This window comes from Camelus bactrianus, chromosome 12 (assembly GCF_048773025.1).
Source record: "Camelus bactrianus isolate YW-2024 breed Bactrian camel chromosome 12, ASM4877302v1, whole genome shotgun sequence".
NCBI classification, from domain to species: Eukaryota; Metazoa; Chordata; class Mammalia; order Artiodactyla; family Camelidae; genus Camelus; species Camelus bactrianus.
The window spans coordinates 35,231,443-35,246,587 of record NC_133550.1 but is presented as its reverse complement, the minus strand read 5'-3'; the positions used below and the strand labels follow the sequence as shown (position 1 = coordinate 35,246,587).

The 15,145-nt window shown below is 38.0% G+C and overlaps 1 non-coding gene across 1 annotated transcript; it reads left to right on the top strand.

Annotated features, from left to right (window-relative positions):
- Positions 1–13,143: 13,143 nt before the first annotated feature.
- LOC123619015 (U6 spliceosomal RNA) lies at positions 13,144–13,250 on the top strand. Its single transcript, XR_006727531.1, has one exon. It is a non-coding gene; the product is annotated as a U6 spliceosomal RNA (small nuclear RNA).
- The last annotated feature ends 1,895 nt before the right edge of the window (positions 13,251–15,145 follow it).

Below are 15,145 nucleotides of genomic sequence, written 5' to 3'. Positions count from 1 at the left end.
AGAAGCACAGGTTTCACTTTGCACTTGGCACTGGCCTCTGATGCGGAGGGCAGTCTTGTGGGATTGCGCCCTTATCCTGTGGAATCTGATGCTCTCTCCTGGTAGATGTTTTCAGAATTGAGCTGAATTGTAGGACATGTGGCTGGTGTCCGAGAACTACTTGGCAGTGTGGAGACCCACCCCCACACTGGAATTTGAGGCAGACCTTTAGATGCTCAAGCAACTGTCTTGGTGATGTTTGACGCCACATGCTATGATGGCAGTCACACATGCTGAGCTGCTTCTACTCCTCCCTTGGGGATCAGAGAAAAGCCAAGAGTGTGACTAATGGAAGTTCTCCAAATGGAAAAGTGAGGAATGGGAAATTAGTGTTACCCGACATAGTATTATTTTAAATCTCAATTTTACCTCGGGGAACTAAAGATAAGTAATATAAATGTAAAGCTAGAATTCTAGTTCAAATCAGCCTGATTATATGTGCTTATCCATTATATAGACTGTGGGGGTGACCGTTACTGACAGTAGCATGCTGGTAAAGATTTAACGGCCAGCTGGAGCCCGGAGAAAGGACCTTGATCTTTGATGTTTGCCAATGTCCTTAGTGTAAATATTCCAACCAGGCCAATTTCAAGCTACCAACAGTTCTACAAGTGACATGCAAAATTCATGAAAATTTAACGGTCTGCTTTGTGAGCCCATATAAGCGAGCTCCAGCATACTTCTCAAATATACTCAGCTGAGCCTAAGAGAAGACGCTTCAAGCAAACTGCAGGATGGCTCCACATGCCTCTTCGAACATCCCAGTTGTATGGCTTTGGGTCTAATTAGGATAACAGCATTCCAGAGCAAGCAGAACACCTGGGGAGCCCACAGGATGTTGGGCATGAAGTGATTAAAGAGAAACCGTTTGACCTCCGGCCTCGGAGGAATATTAATAGAGCTACATAGCAAGTGTCATGGCTCCCCTGTTTCTGATGAGAGATCCATTTTCAGGGAGGTCACAAATAGCAGGTAACTCTTCTGGTAAGACTTTCAAATGCTCACAATACCGTCCCTGGAGCTGAGGGAAGGTAGTTCTGCAGAGGGAAGCAGGACTGAAGCAGTTGGGTGAGTGAGAGGATAGGGGAAGAGAGGGAGGGTAAGAGGGAGAGGGCGAGGGGGAGAGAAAGGTGGGGAAGGGACAAGGTGGAAGCTCTATTGTCACAGTCCATGGCATCTTGCAGGGGATGCTGGAGGGACACTAACGCTTTCTCCTGTAATCAGTGGATACAGTAAGGGCTGTAATTTGAGCAAGTGCTGGAGGAAAGACTAAGAGCCTTATCTAAAGTATCTGTGGTGTCAAGGCAATGCAGGACAGAGACGAGAATTTGGATAAAACCTATCCCCAAGAAGGTTCTCTTACCACATCCGTAGGAGGAAGGCTGGAAACTCTTATTGGAACCCACTGTACATCCTTTGTAGTGTGTGGACGGTGAGTTTATGCCACAGCTATTAATAGTTCTCCTGACAGAGTGGGTTCAGTTACGCTCAATAAATCATTTTGTTAACTATACAAATTCCTGAGCCAAAGAAGGTTTTCAGCTTTGTAGAATACAGATGCCAGTCCTGGGGGCCCCAGGGTGAGACTGAGAGCCAAGGTTCTCCACGTGAGCAAAATGAGGCCATCACCCCCCTCCCAGAATCCCCCTCACCTGAGCCCCAGTCCTGGCGTCATGTAAGGGGGATGTTTTGACTCAGCTCTGTCCTCCTTCACATCTCTCTGCTCCCTGAGAGAATCTGTTAACAAGGTTCTCGTGTTTTTGATCCAGCTCACTTGTTTTGAATCTGTTTTATTACACCCAAGGTCAAATCACAAACCCCACACTCCTCTGTAGCTTCTCTTTTTCTGGTGGTAGCTTAGTGCTTCTCAGGGACAGAACTGGAGACATTTACGGGGAGGTATTGGAGAGTGAGGGTCTCGCCCCTCCTTCTTCTTTGAGTGTCACTATGGACTCATGGGTTTGTTCGTTTGTTTATTTGTTTGTAATCAATGCTTCTTTGTCCTTTTGACATAGCCCCCTTCATCATCTTTGAGCACTTCCTTGCTGTCTGGCACAGGATGTTTCCATTATTATCTGTTATTTCCCCTGCCCCAGACTGGGAGCCAGCTATGTTTGCAAGAAGCCCTGGTTTCTTTGAGTGGGAAATACTATTTAGAAACAAAGAACTGAGGGTGAGGTAGGCGCATTACTACTGGAGTAGCATTGCTTCTGGCCCTTTTTATAGACAGAGCTAGAAAAAAAACTAAATGTTGAATTCATAATGATTCCACATTTCAAACAAAAAACAGCCCCAAACTGTTCCCCCATTCCATGTATGTATTTTCCTTATCCCACAGTGAAAGCCTTGGTCTCTGACAGCAATATATTTACTTGTTTATACTGTCATACAATAAATACACTATAGTTTCAGAAACACAACAACCAATAACACTATTAATTATGAATCTATTAAGTAAAGTTCAAGATGTCTTTGCAATTCTTTTGGTCTTAAGATATATTCTATTAAGGATGTACCATCTTAGTATTATATTTAAAAGTTGTTTGAATTCATTTTGCTGTGTGGCTGTTATCTATCTAGTGTACAGTAATATCCACTTTCTGTGTTTAATGTTAAGATTTTATTTTATCTTTTTGTTTAATTTTGTTTGAATATATAAAATAATTATATAGCTTAATAGTTAAAACTAGTAAAAAATTTAATCAGAGAAGTCTTACTTGCACCCCTATTACCATCCCCCACTCACCCTCCCCATATGCAGCTATATTCATTAGTTTCTGATTTATCATTCCTGACATTCTTCTCACAAAAATAAGGAAATATATATGTTTTTATTTCCTCTTCTTTCTTATACAAAAAAGCTTACTATGAGTACTCTTTTATACTTTGATTTTTATCACTTGATAGTATGTTCTGTAAATTACTACATATTACTTCATGGAGATCTTCCTCATTCTTTTTTTTAATTAAAGTATAGTCAGTTACAATGTATCAATTTCTGGTGGACAGCACAATGTCCCAGTCATGCATATACATACATATATTTGTTTTCATTTTCTTTTCATTAAAGGTTATTACAAGATATTGAACATAGTCTCCTGTGCTATACAGAAGAAATTTGGGGTTTCTTAAAATATATTTTTATATATAGTGGCTAACATTTGTAAATCTCAAACTCCCAAATTTATCCCTTCCCACTCCCTTTCCCTGGTAGCCATAAGATTGTTTACTATATCTGTGAGTCTGTTTCTGTTTTGTAGATGAGTTCATAGTATTCTTCTCTTTCTCTTTCTTTTTTTTTTAGATTCCACATATGAATGATATAATATGGTATTTTTCTTTCTCTTTCTGACTTACTTCACTTAGAATGATGATCCATGTTACTGCAAATGGCATTATTTTATTCTTTTTTATGGCTGAGAACTATTCTATTGTAGAAATATACCACAACATCTTTATCCAGTCATCTGTTGATGGACATTTAGGTTGCTTCCATGTCTTGGCTATTGTAAATAGTGCTGCATATATCTTTTGGGTGAGCACTGGGGTGCATGTATCTTTTCAAATTAGAGTTCCCTCCAGATATATACCCAGGAGTGGGACTGCTGGATCATATAGTAAGTCCATTTTTAGTTTTTTGAGGAGTCTCCATACTGTTTTCCATAATGGCTGCTCCAAACTACATTCCAACCAGTAGTGTAGGAGGGTTCCCTTTTCTCTACAGCCTCTCCAGCATTTATCATTCGTGGATTTTTGAATTATGGCCATTCTCACTGGTGTGGGGTGATACCTCATTGTAATGTTGATTTGCATTTTTCTGGTAATTAGTGTTACTGAGCATTTTTTCATATGCTATTGGCCATTTGTATGTCTTCTTTGGAAAATTGCTTGTTTAGGTCTTCTGCTCATTTTGGGATTGGGTTGTTTTTTCCTTATTAAGTTGTATAAGCTGTTTATATATCCTGGAAATTAAGCCTTTGTCAGTCACATCGTTTGCAAATATTTTCTCCCTTTCTGTAGGCTGTCATTTTGTTTTGCTTATAGTTTCCTTTGCTGTGCAAAAGCTTATAAGTTTAATTAGGTCCCATTTGTTTATGTTTGCTCTTATTTCTATTGCCTGGCTAGACTGCCCTAGGAGAACATTGCTAAGATTTATGTCAGAGAATATTTTGCCTATGTTTTCTTCTAGGAGATTTATCATCCTCATTCTTTTTAATGGCTGCATAGTATTCTGTTGTGCAAATATACTATAATTTATTCCTAATGCCCTATGGATAGGCACATGAGTTGTTTGTAATATTTTATTATTACAAATATGAAATGAATAACTTGTACTTTTGTTCTTTGTATTTGTGAAGGTGTATTTTCTGGGTTAATTTCTAGAAGTGGAATTGATGGGTCAAAGGGTTAATGCACACATAGTTTTCTAGAAAATGCCAAATTTTCCTCCATATGGCTGTACCATTTTGCTTTCCCACCAGCAACATATGAAAGTCCTTTTTTCCTCAGAGTCTGGTCATAAAATGTATCATCAAGTCTTGATGTTTTTGCTAATCAGATAGTTGAGAAGTGGTATCTCAGTGCACTTTTAATTTACATTTCTCTTATTATGAGTGAAATTGAGCATTATTAATATATTTAAAAGGCCTCTTGTGTATCTTTTTCTGTCTGGTTGGTTTTTAATGCACATTCTAATAATCATGGAATTCTATTTATAACATTGGCATTTACAAAAGACTTTCAGAAGTCATCTTTTTGATCCTAAAAGATTTTGAAAACCTCAGAAGGAATAAGGACAGCACTGTTGAACCAGAACAGTTTCAAAGATTGTCTTACTAATCTGGAAAATTTGGGAGTACCTGCAATTATATGCATGAACTATCTTGTCTGATGCTGTTAGAAACCTCGAGCAGAATATTTCATGTAGAAGATTATTAACACCAGCTAAGGGCAGCTTGTAACATCTTCATAATCGTTTAATAAGTATTCTCAGAAGTCCACATTTGTCACATAAAGCCTGACTTGTTTTCTGCTTACAGTTATGCCTAAAAGGAGCTCTGAGATGGAAATGAAGGCTGGTGGAGCAGCTATGAAACATCACAGTCTGATGGGTCTGTTCACTTGGCTACTTCTGTGGTTTTGAATTTTTGCTTTTATGTCTTTTTATTCAGAAAGAAACTTCAACTCTCCCCAATATCTGGAATGCTTGCTAAGTCCAGCCGTTTTCCTTAAAAGGTTCCCTGCTAAGAATCTTAGCAAACCAAACCTTAAATGCAAGAGGAGTTGAATTATTGGAGTTACTGCTGGGCAAATGCAGAATAGTCAACCCTTTCACACTGTGACCCAGAGAAAGATTTTTGGAAAATAAGGATCATTCTCCTTAGTTGAAATAAAATGGCTCTGCAAGGAATCAAATTGGCCTTCTGTCAACATGATCTTAAGTAAAGAGAAAGATGAATGTGCTCTGTCCACAAATGAAGTCAGCGAAGCAAACTGGGGGTGGGGATGGGGGTCTGGAAAGAGCCTCAGCAGCTTCCCTATTGATCTGAAAATCACCTTCTCGAAGAAGTAAGGTGAGAGAGAGCTCACATCTCTAGTCCACAAACCACTTTCACTCACGGGCAGGAAGAAAGAATATTGTGTCTCCATTAGAACAATCCTCAGAAATCATGCCAAAAATGCACATACAGTTGGAAATGGAGGGGATTGGATGACTCAGGATTTCTCATGAAGGATGCAAAACACCTACCCTCTGGGTTATCCCCTTGACTGAAGCTGAGGTCAAAGTGACTAACCATAGGTACTATCTAAAGGTAAGCACTGACCCCAGGGAATGAAGTACTTGAGGTCTCAGAATTTCTGTGGAACAGATTTGAAGGTTACAAGGGTAACTGCCAGGGTATAAAATAATTATGACAGAGAAGATATAAGGTGCAGGTACACTGTAGGAGATTAACAGTTGGATGCAGGTGGATTCATATTTTTTTTAATTGAAGTATAGTTGATTTACAATATTGTGTTAGTTTCAGATCTACAGCAAAGTGATTCAGTTATATATATAGTTTTTTCAGATTATTTTTCATTATAGATTATAATAAGACATTGAATATAGTTCCCTGTGTTATATAGTAAACCCTTGTTGCTTATCTATTTTATGTATAGTAGTTTGTATCTGTTAATCCTGTACTCCTAATTTATCCCTCCCCTAATTGATCCCTCCCCTCCTAATTTATAGCCTTTGGTTACCATAAGTTTGTTTTCTATGTCTGTGAGTATTTTTCTATTTTGTATATAGAGCCATTTGTATTTTTTTTAAAGATTTTATGTGTAAGTGTTACAATATTTATCTTTCTCTGCCTGACTTACTTCACTTAGTATGATCATCTTTAGGTCATTCTGTGTTGTTGCAAATGGCAATATTTCATTCTTTTTTATGGATGAGTAATATTCCACTGTGTGTGTATATAAAATAGTATCTTCTTAAACTAGTTGTCTGTTGATGGGCACTTGGGTTGTTTCCATATCTTGGCTATTATAAGCAGTGCTGCTATGATTCATTGAGAGTGCATGTATCTTTTCAAATTAGAGTTTTTGTCTTTTCTGGATATAGCCCAGGAGTGGGATTGCTGGATCATATGGTACCTCTATTTTTAGTTTTTTAAGAAAACGCCAAGCTGTCTTTTTAAGGAACAGTGTAGGAAGATTCCTTTTTCTCCACACCTTCTCCAACATTTATTTTTTGTAGACTTTTTAATAATAATATTCTGACCAGTGTGCAGTGATACCTCACTTAGGTTTTAATTTGCATTTCTCTAATAATTAGTGATGCTGACCATCTTTTCATGTGCCTGTTGGCCATCTGTATGTCTTCTTTGGAGAAATGTCTATTTAGGTCTTCTGTCTCATTTTTGATTGGGTTGTGGGTTTTTTTTTTTTTATATTGATATGTATCAACTGTTTGTATACTTGGGGTATTAACTCCTGTTGGTTGCATCATTTGCAAATATTTTCTCCCACTCCATAGGTTATCTTTTCATTTTGTTTATGGTTTCCTTCACTGTGAAAAAGCTTTGATTAGGTCCCATTTGTTTAATTTTGCTTTTAATTCTTTTGCCTTGGGAGACTAAGAAAATATTGCTACAATTCATGTCCTAGAATGTTTTGCCTATGTTCTCTTCTAGGTGATTTGTGGTATCATGTCTTATATTTAGATCTTTAAACCATTTTTGAGTTTATTTTTGTATCTGTTGTGAGGGAGAGTTCTAATTTCATTGAAGAATTCATATATTTTTAAATCAACTTGTTTGAGGTATAATTTATAAACAATCAAATGCACCCATTTAAAATGTACGGTTTGAAGTGTTTTGATAAATGTGTACATGCCTGCCACCAGCACTATCAAGATATAAGATATTTCCATCATCCCCAAAGTTTCCCTTTTTGCATCTTCCCATTTCTGAACTTAGGCAACCACTGATCTACATTCTGACCCTATAAATTAAATTGAACTTTCCTGTCAGTTTTACGTAAATGGAATCATGCAGTATTCGCACATCGTGTCATGCTTCCTTCACTCAGCATGTTGTTTATAGCAGCAGTCAGTTCTTTTTTATTTATCCTCTGTCTGGATGTACAGCAATTTGTTTATCTATTCACATATTGATTGACATTTGAGCTGTTTACAGTTTAGGGCTACTATAAATAAAGTTGCTATGAACATTTATGTACAAGTTTTGTGTGGGCATATATTTTCATTTCTCTTGGATAAATACCTAGGAGTGGAATTTCTGTGTCATATGTAAACATGTGTTTAACTTTATAAGAAACTGCCAAACTGTCCTCTGAAGTATTTGTACTATTCTACATCCCCCCTGGCAACAAATGAGAGTTTTAGTTACTCCACATCCTCACCCTCACTTGGTATCATTAGTCTTTTAATTGTAGACATTCTGATGGTATCTTGATTTGCATTTCCTTGATAACTAATTTTTTAGCATATTTTCACGTGCTCATTGGCTATTTACATATGTCCTTTTCATATTTTTGCCCATTTAAAAAGATAGGTTATTTGCCTTGTTATTGTAAGAGCTCTTTATGGATATTCTTGATGCAGATTCTTTGTCAAGTACATGTATCGCTAATATTTTCTCCTAGTCTGTGTCTTGTACAGGGTGCTATTGGTGGACAGGGGAAATAAAATAATCCCAAACTAGAGATATGAAAAAACACATTTTCCAAGAGGCTCTTGAATTCAGACCTGAAAGAAGAAGATTTAGTGGGTGGGTAAGTACAAGGGTGTTAAGGCCTCCATGGTGAAACTTTCTTAAAGATACCAAAGGATGACCCAATCCTAGGTCAGTTCTTTCCTCTTTCATAGATAAAGCTTCAATCTAGGGTGATTATATCCAGGTGTAGATATTATTAAATTAATTGATACTAATATTTGAATCACTAATAAATGTATCCCTCCAAAGAGGTATTTGAAATTATAAATAATAATTTACTTACCAAATTGCTTTCTGTACACTTCTTTCCATAACTCTGCAATTGGTAAAATTGTAGGGGAAGAATTTGGGGGTAGGAAACTTCTGGTTTTGCCTATATGTATTTGCCAATAAGTGTCTGTCAATAAACTGAAATTCATAGGTTTGCCAAGACAATACTTAAGCAATTTGTTTCAACTTTCTTCATCACCATATAAACAGTGAACTAACCATCCTCTGTAAATAGCCATTGTCAAAATGCTAAAACAATATTTCTGTGAGTCAGCTGGACAGACTGTGGCCTTGATGGAACAGTTACTTCATTCCTTTTTCTGTGGTAGCAGCTAGAAATATGAAGTGAAGAAACTCACTAATTCCTGTTCACAGAAGCTGGGATATAACAGTGGTTCTTTCCTTGGGGGGGTGGGGGGTTTCTGTTGGTGTTGTCAGGAACTGAGCCTTTTCCTTCCAAAAGGATGGGGATTCCTGAGACAGATAATGGATAGATGGTTAGACAGAGAGATGGATAAATGAGTAGTTGGAAGGATGGATAAGCCAGTTAGAGGGGCTTTTATCTATCTGTGTTTCTATCTATCTGTAGGGACACTAGATGAAGGAGAAGTAGAAGGAGTCTGCACTGAATAGGAAGGAGAGAAAAGAGAAATCAAGAGATAATAGATGTTGTTAGAGGATAAAGTAAGAAAAGGAGAAATAAAAGCACACAGAAGAAGCTATTTACAGTAGAGGACCACGTGGCCCTTTCAACAGACATAACCACAGAGGCTATGAAGGGGTGAGATTACTGACAGTGGGTTCAGCAGGGGCCTTGCCACACAGGTCATCAGCGGGTGAAGGGCAAGGTGCCAAGGCAGGAGAGAGAAATGCCTTTGCAGGTTCTCTTCCCTCTACACCCCACTCTCCCGTAATCTATCCACCAGTCTCCTGGTCAAATGAAAAAAGATGGGATCTTCATTATACTCAGGACACGTTTTTCTTTTTTTAATTGATATGTCATTCATATACTATAAAATTGGTCCCATTAAAGCATACAATTCAGTGGCTTTTAGTATAGTCAGAGACAGGCAAATATCAATTCCAGCACAGTTCCATCACCCCAAACCCCCAAACCCACTGCAGTCACTCCCCATTCCTTCTACCTCCCAAGCCCTTGGCAACCACTGTCTAGTTTTTTTTGTTTTAAAGCCCTTATTTTTTCAGAGAAAATTTAGGTTTGTAACAAAATTAAAAGGAATATAGAGATTTCCCACTTCCCATATGCTTCCTGCCCCGACACAGGCATTATCAACATCACTCACCAGAATGGTCCTTTTTGTCCTTTTTTTAACCAGGGATGAACCCACACTGACACATCATAATCATCCAAAGTCCGTGGTTTACATAGTTCACCTTAGGGCTCACTCTTGGTGATGTGTATTCTGTGGGTTTGGACAAGTATATAATGACACACATCCATTGTTATAATATCATACAGAGTATTTTCACTGCCCTAAAAATCCTCTGTGTTCTATTTATCTGCTTATCCTATCACCTCCTTCCACCCCCCAAAAAAACCCACACTAACTTCTGTCCCAGATTTGTCTGCTCTGGGCACTTCATATAAGTAGAATCAAACATATAGCCTTTTGTTTCTGGCTTCTTTCACCTAGCATAATATGGGCTTTTATTCTTTCTTTTTTTAATTAATGAATTTTATTTTTAAAAACAGTTTTAGTGTATAGGAAAATCAAGCAGAAAGTAGATTTCCCATACTGTCTTTCCCTGCCCCCAACACAGAGTTCCCCATTGCCTTTTTTTTTTAACCATCTTAACTATTTTTATATGTATAGTCAATAGAGTCAACTATATCCCCATTGTTGTCCCATTACACTCTTTTTTCTTTTTTCTTTTTTTTAAAGATAGGGTGAAGAGTAGTCTTCAAGTCAGGGAGGAAAAAAGTTGTGCCCTCCCTGGAATCAAGAGCTCCTGGCCTTTAGTAAGACTCTTATCTCTCATGATCATGCCAGCAGCCCAAAGGCGGCAGCCCCGCTGGACCGAGGCTCACTCCCCTTTGCCAAACTCTATGAAAGGCCTGAGATGCGCTCTTGGGAGCAGCGGTGACTCTCCAAGAATGTGCACATTTCTCCCTGACCTTGCAGCATTGATTTGTTCTCCACTTTAGTAAATATTTTAAGGCACTGAATTGGATTTTAAATATCAGAGGCTTATTTTTATCCTGAATTAAACTTACCTGAATTAATATTGGAAGCACTAAATGATTCAACTCTAAATATTTGTTAAGTCTCCTGAAAACTATTTTAATTGTCTCTTCTGAGCACAGAGGCCACTTATGAGATTTGGAATGCTGATAATATTCTTAAACGTTGGAGATTTTTGCAGACATCGAGGGTAATTTAGGAATAATTTCCATGTGACTGGATTACTTTTCTATGAGTACCTGTGAGAGGATAAATTGGAGAGAAAATATAAGGACATAGTAAGATGTTTTTAGTTTATCTATATCTAGAAGAAAAACATTGCATTGGAAACTAATTGCTACCATTTATTAAGTAGTTAGTATGTTCCAGAGCCTGTGCTAAGCATTTTTACCTGTGTTTTCTCTTTTAAAATTACAACAATCTTATGAATTAGATGCTATTATCATTTTTAATTGAGATATATTTGACATATAACATTATGTAAGTTTAAGGTGTATACTACTGATTTGATACATTTATATTGCAATATGATTGCCATTGTAGTTTTAGCTAACACCTCTATTACATCACATAATTATCATTTCTTTTTGTGGGGGGAACAATTAAAGATCTAGTCTCTCAGCAGGTTTAATGTTGATAATACAGTTTTTGTGTCTATAATCACCGTACTGTGTTTTAGCTCTGTAGGACTTATTTATCTACCAGTTGCAAGTTTGTATCCTTAAACAACATCTCCTTAGAAAGACAATGAAGCTAAGGGAGATTAAATCACTTGCCCAAGGTCCTGCATTTTGCAGGTGAATTTCAGAGTCACACTGTTTAAGCACTCTGCCTACCTGAGAGTTGGGTCAAGTAAATTTTCATCCTGATTATGTGACAATGTAATTGGGCCTCATTTTCCTCAGCTATAAAGTGAGAATATTGGACCTTACCCATGATTCCTAACCAGTGCTGTCCCGTCTCAACAAAACAAGCTGCTGTGGGGAACATGGTTGGTTGACTACAGCCCCCAGCTACTGTCCCCATGAATCTGAGGTCACACTTATACCAGGCAGGTCCCAGTCAGTGACTGAGCATGGCAGGGACACTGGTACTGGCCTAGTGGGGGCTTCCTATAATGGGCAGATTTGGCTCAGGGACTCCCCATCAGCTGTCCAAGACTGCACTGAAATCCTAGGCTCTTCCTGTCCAGTCTTCCCTTCCAGATCCCTTCCCAGGACCTGCATTGTAATTGGAAGGCTCTCCCTGCCTGCTCCTGCCCACATCCTATTTCTCCTCCCACAGATATTTCCTTCAGTAAATCTTCTGCACATCTAATCCAGCCTTGACATCTGCTACTCAGAGGACCAGAACTGACAACTTCCTACCTGGGTAGGAGGGAACAGGAAAAATTTCAAAGGGTCCAGAAATTCCATGTTCAACAAGCAATGTCTTTAGAGCCTATAAATCCTAGGTCTCACATTTCTATGAATGGTTACTTTCCAAATGAATATAGATGATAAATATAATGTAGAGTCATTTAAGAGCATTATTGAATTTACAGCTACTTTTGTTACTATGTATGTTTTCAACCAGTAAATTTTGAAAAAATGATCGATAGTAGGGGTCTTCATGCTTGAAAATACTGGGAGCCACTGGGCTGGATGCCCACTCACAGTCTGTCAGGTCTGACATCCTTTGGTCCACGGCAGGGGCAGTACAGCCAGTGGTTAAGGAACAGTGCTGAGAACATGGCTTTTGGCACCAGATAGACTTGGGTTGGAGTCCTTACTCTGCTTCTCACTAGCTGCATAAGTTCAGGCAAGATGCATAACCTCCCCAAATCTTTGTTTCCTCATCTAAAATGGAGATGCTAATAGTGACTTCCATGTGGTATGGTCATGAGGGTATAGACAAGAAAAGTGACTGCAAAGTACTGTGCTTCATAAAAGTTCATTGGAATTATTATCATTAGCCATTCTTAGTTTCATTTTGTATATTCATCTTCAATTCTAACTAAAAGATTGTTTAGAGTGTACGTCACAGTTTTAAACTCTTATTTTATGAGAATGGGAGATAGTATTGCTTACCTTCCTAAATATCCTATGGTTTGTCCTTCTGAAGAAATTGCATCTCGTGTTTAATACACCTCTACTCCTTGGAGCTTAGACCTTTGTAACCACCTGAGCTTTCATTTAATCATCTGGAATAATCTTGCCCTTAGTGTTTCCCCCCTGTGTAATTTCCTTTCACAGCCAATTTGTCCTTAATGCTCAGACTAGAGCCATAGCAGCAGCATGAAGAATTGAGGGAAGCGTCTGTCATTCACACAAGCCCATCTCAAATGGATGACGATTTCAGGCAGATGTAGGTGTGTGAGGTTTGCGAATAGGGTGGTCTTTTGAATAATATAAATTATTGCTTGTGTGCTCGCTTCGGCAGCACATATACTAAAATTGGAATGATACGGAGAAGTTTAGCATGGCCCCTGCGCAAGGATGACACGCAAATTCATGAAGCGTTCCATACTTTCACTCTTCACGTTAATTTTTGTTTTTGTGTTGCAAAATAGTTGTTTTTTATTAAACAAATAAAAACTCTACTCCTGGAGTAGAGGGGAAAAAAATAAATTATTGCTTGTTTGAGTGATGATTTTATGCTTGATAGCAAAAAACCTTCTGGAGCAGCTCATTAGTGGGACAGGTGCAAGGACAGCTGCTCTCATTAATGTCTTAGGAATCCCCATCCTTGACTTCTGTTAAGGATTAGAGAAAAGCTTTGTTACCTACCTGATTACACAAAAAAGACTAGACTAAGGAGGGGTAACCAACAGGAATGTTGTTGCTGAAGGTGATAAAATACATAACTTCAGTGGTAAACAAATGGGAATTAATTTTTCTCATATAAAACGAAGTCAGGAAACAGATGGTTGCTGGTGTTGGTTTATGAGCTCAACAGTGTCTAAGATCTTCTCCCTGAGATTCTTTTGGCCTTTCCTTCATTGTCCCCAAATGGTTACAGGAATTCCAGTCATTGTGCTTGCAGTCGAGGCAAGAAGAAGGAGGAAGGAGTGGGGACTAGGAAGTTCCAGCAGATGCCCAGCAGACCATCAGTATGAGCAAACCCTGGATTTAAGTCTCATTGGCTAGGACTGCATGTGGCCTGCATCTAGCTACAGTGGAAGCTGGGAAATTAGAATTTAGTGGGGCACCTTTCCAGCCTGGGCACAGTCAGGATTCTATTAGTAAGGGAAAGTAGAGAGAGAGTATAATGGGAAGGCAACCCACACAATCTGCTCCGAGAGGCAAGGCCAGGAATGTTATTGATGTTTATGTCTTGGATCCACTGACTTTTTTCTTCATGGGAAAAATGAGAGGAGTAATAAATGTGGTGGTGAACATAGTGGAGGTCAAAATACATCACAACAAACTTCAGAGAGGTGTCCACAATGTTCTCTCCATGTAAGCTTACACTATACTGAGAAATACTTGTGGTAAAACTTAGAAATGTTACACTTAGTCATGAAGAAATTTTTGCTGGAACAATGTCATGGTAATATGATTTACTGGCAACTGCAGACTGTAACAGAGATTCCTATAAAATTGCTTTGATTCTCTGAAACCACATTTATGTTTAGTGAAAAGTACATCCTGGAATCTGTTGAAGAGTTCAGTTGTAATTTGCTGAAATTCTTTGTCCCCAAATTCACAATATAATTCTAAGTTTTAGAAAAGATTCAAACTACATCAGGAGCTTAAGCAGAATATAAATAGATCTTAGAGTCCTGAGGTGTGCATTATAAAATAGGCCATACCTCAGTAGTTTCTTAGGGAGATGCCCGCAGCGTGAGCTTTTGGACCCTGATTCTGCAAAAATTATCCATCTTCAAAACTAGATAAAATCGTGAAAGCTGTGCAAGTATCTGTCTGAGCTTTTTCTCATTTATATGGTCTTAAACTATCTTTGTCTGAAATTACAACCTAAGTATGTGGTTTTCATTCTATTTTTATTTTAAATACTACTTAAAGTTAATTAATTATACGTTTGTCCTGGGTGAAACAAATATAACTATTTGACTTGTAGGACATTTCTATTACTTATATAATTCTCCTCTTCACTGAATCTTTGCTCTAATATCTTTAAATTGTTTAGCCTTCATATCTCTAAAAATTCAGTGTATTTTCAAATTCTGTTCTTCATAGAAAACTTGAAAACCATAGAAAAGTAAAAAAGAAAACCTCATATTATTTATGACACAGTTATATGTGTTTATTTGTTTCAACCCTGATGACCATCTGGTGCACTGTCCAAGATGGGTTTATATACAGATATGCAGTGACAGTGTGCCTGGAACAAACTAGCACCTCCCTAAATCTGGACAAATGAAGTCATGTTCCAACTTCAAATGATGCATTTGGTGAGAGCAGT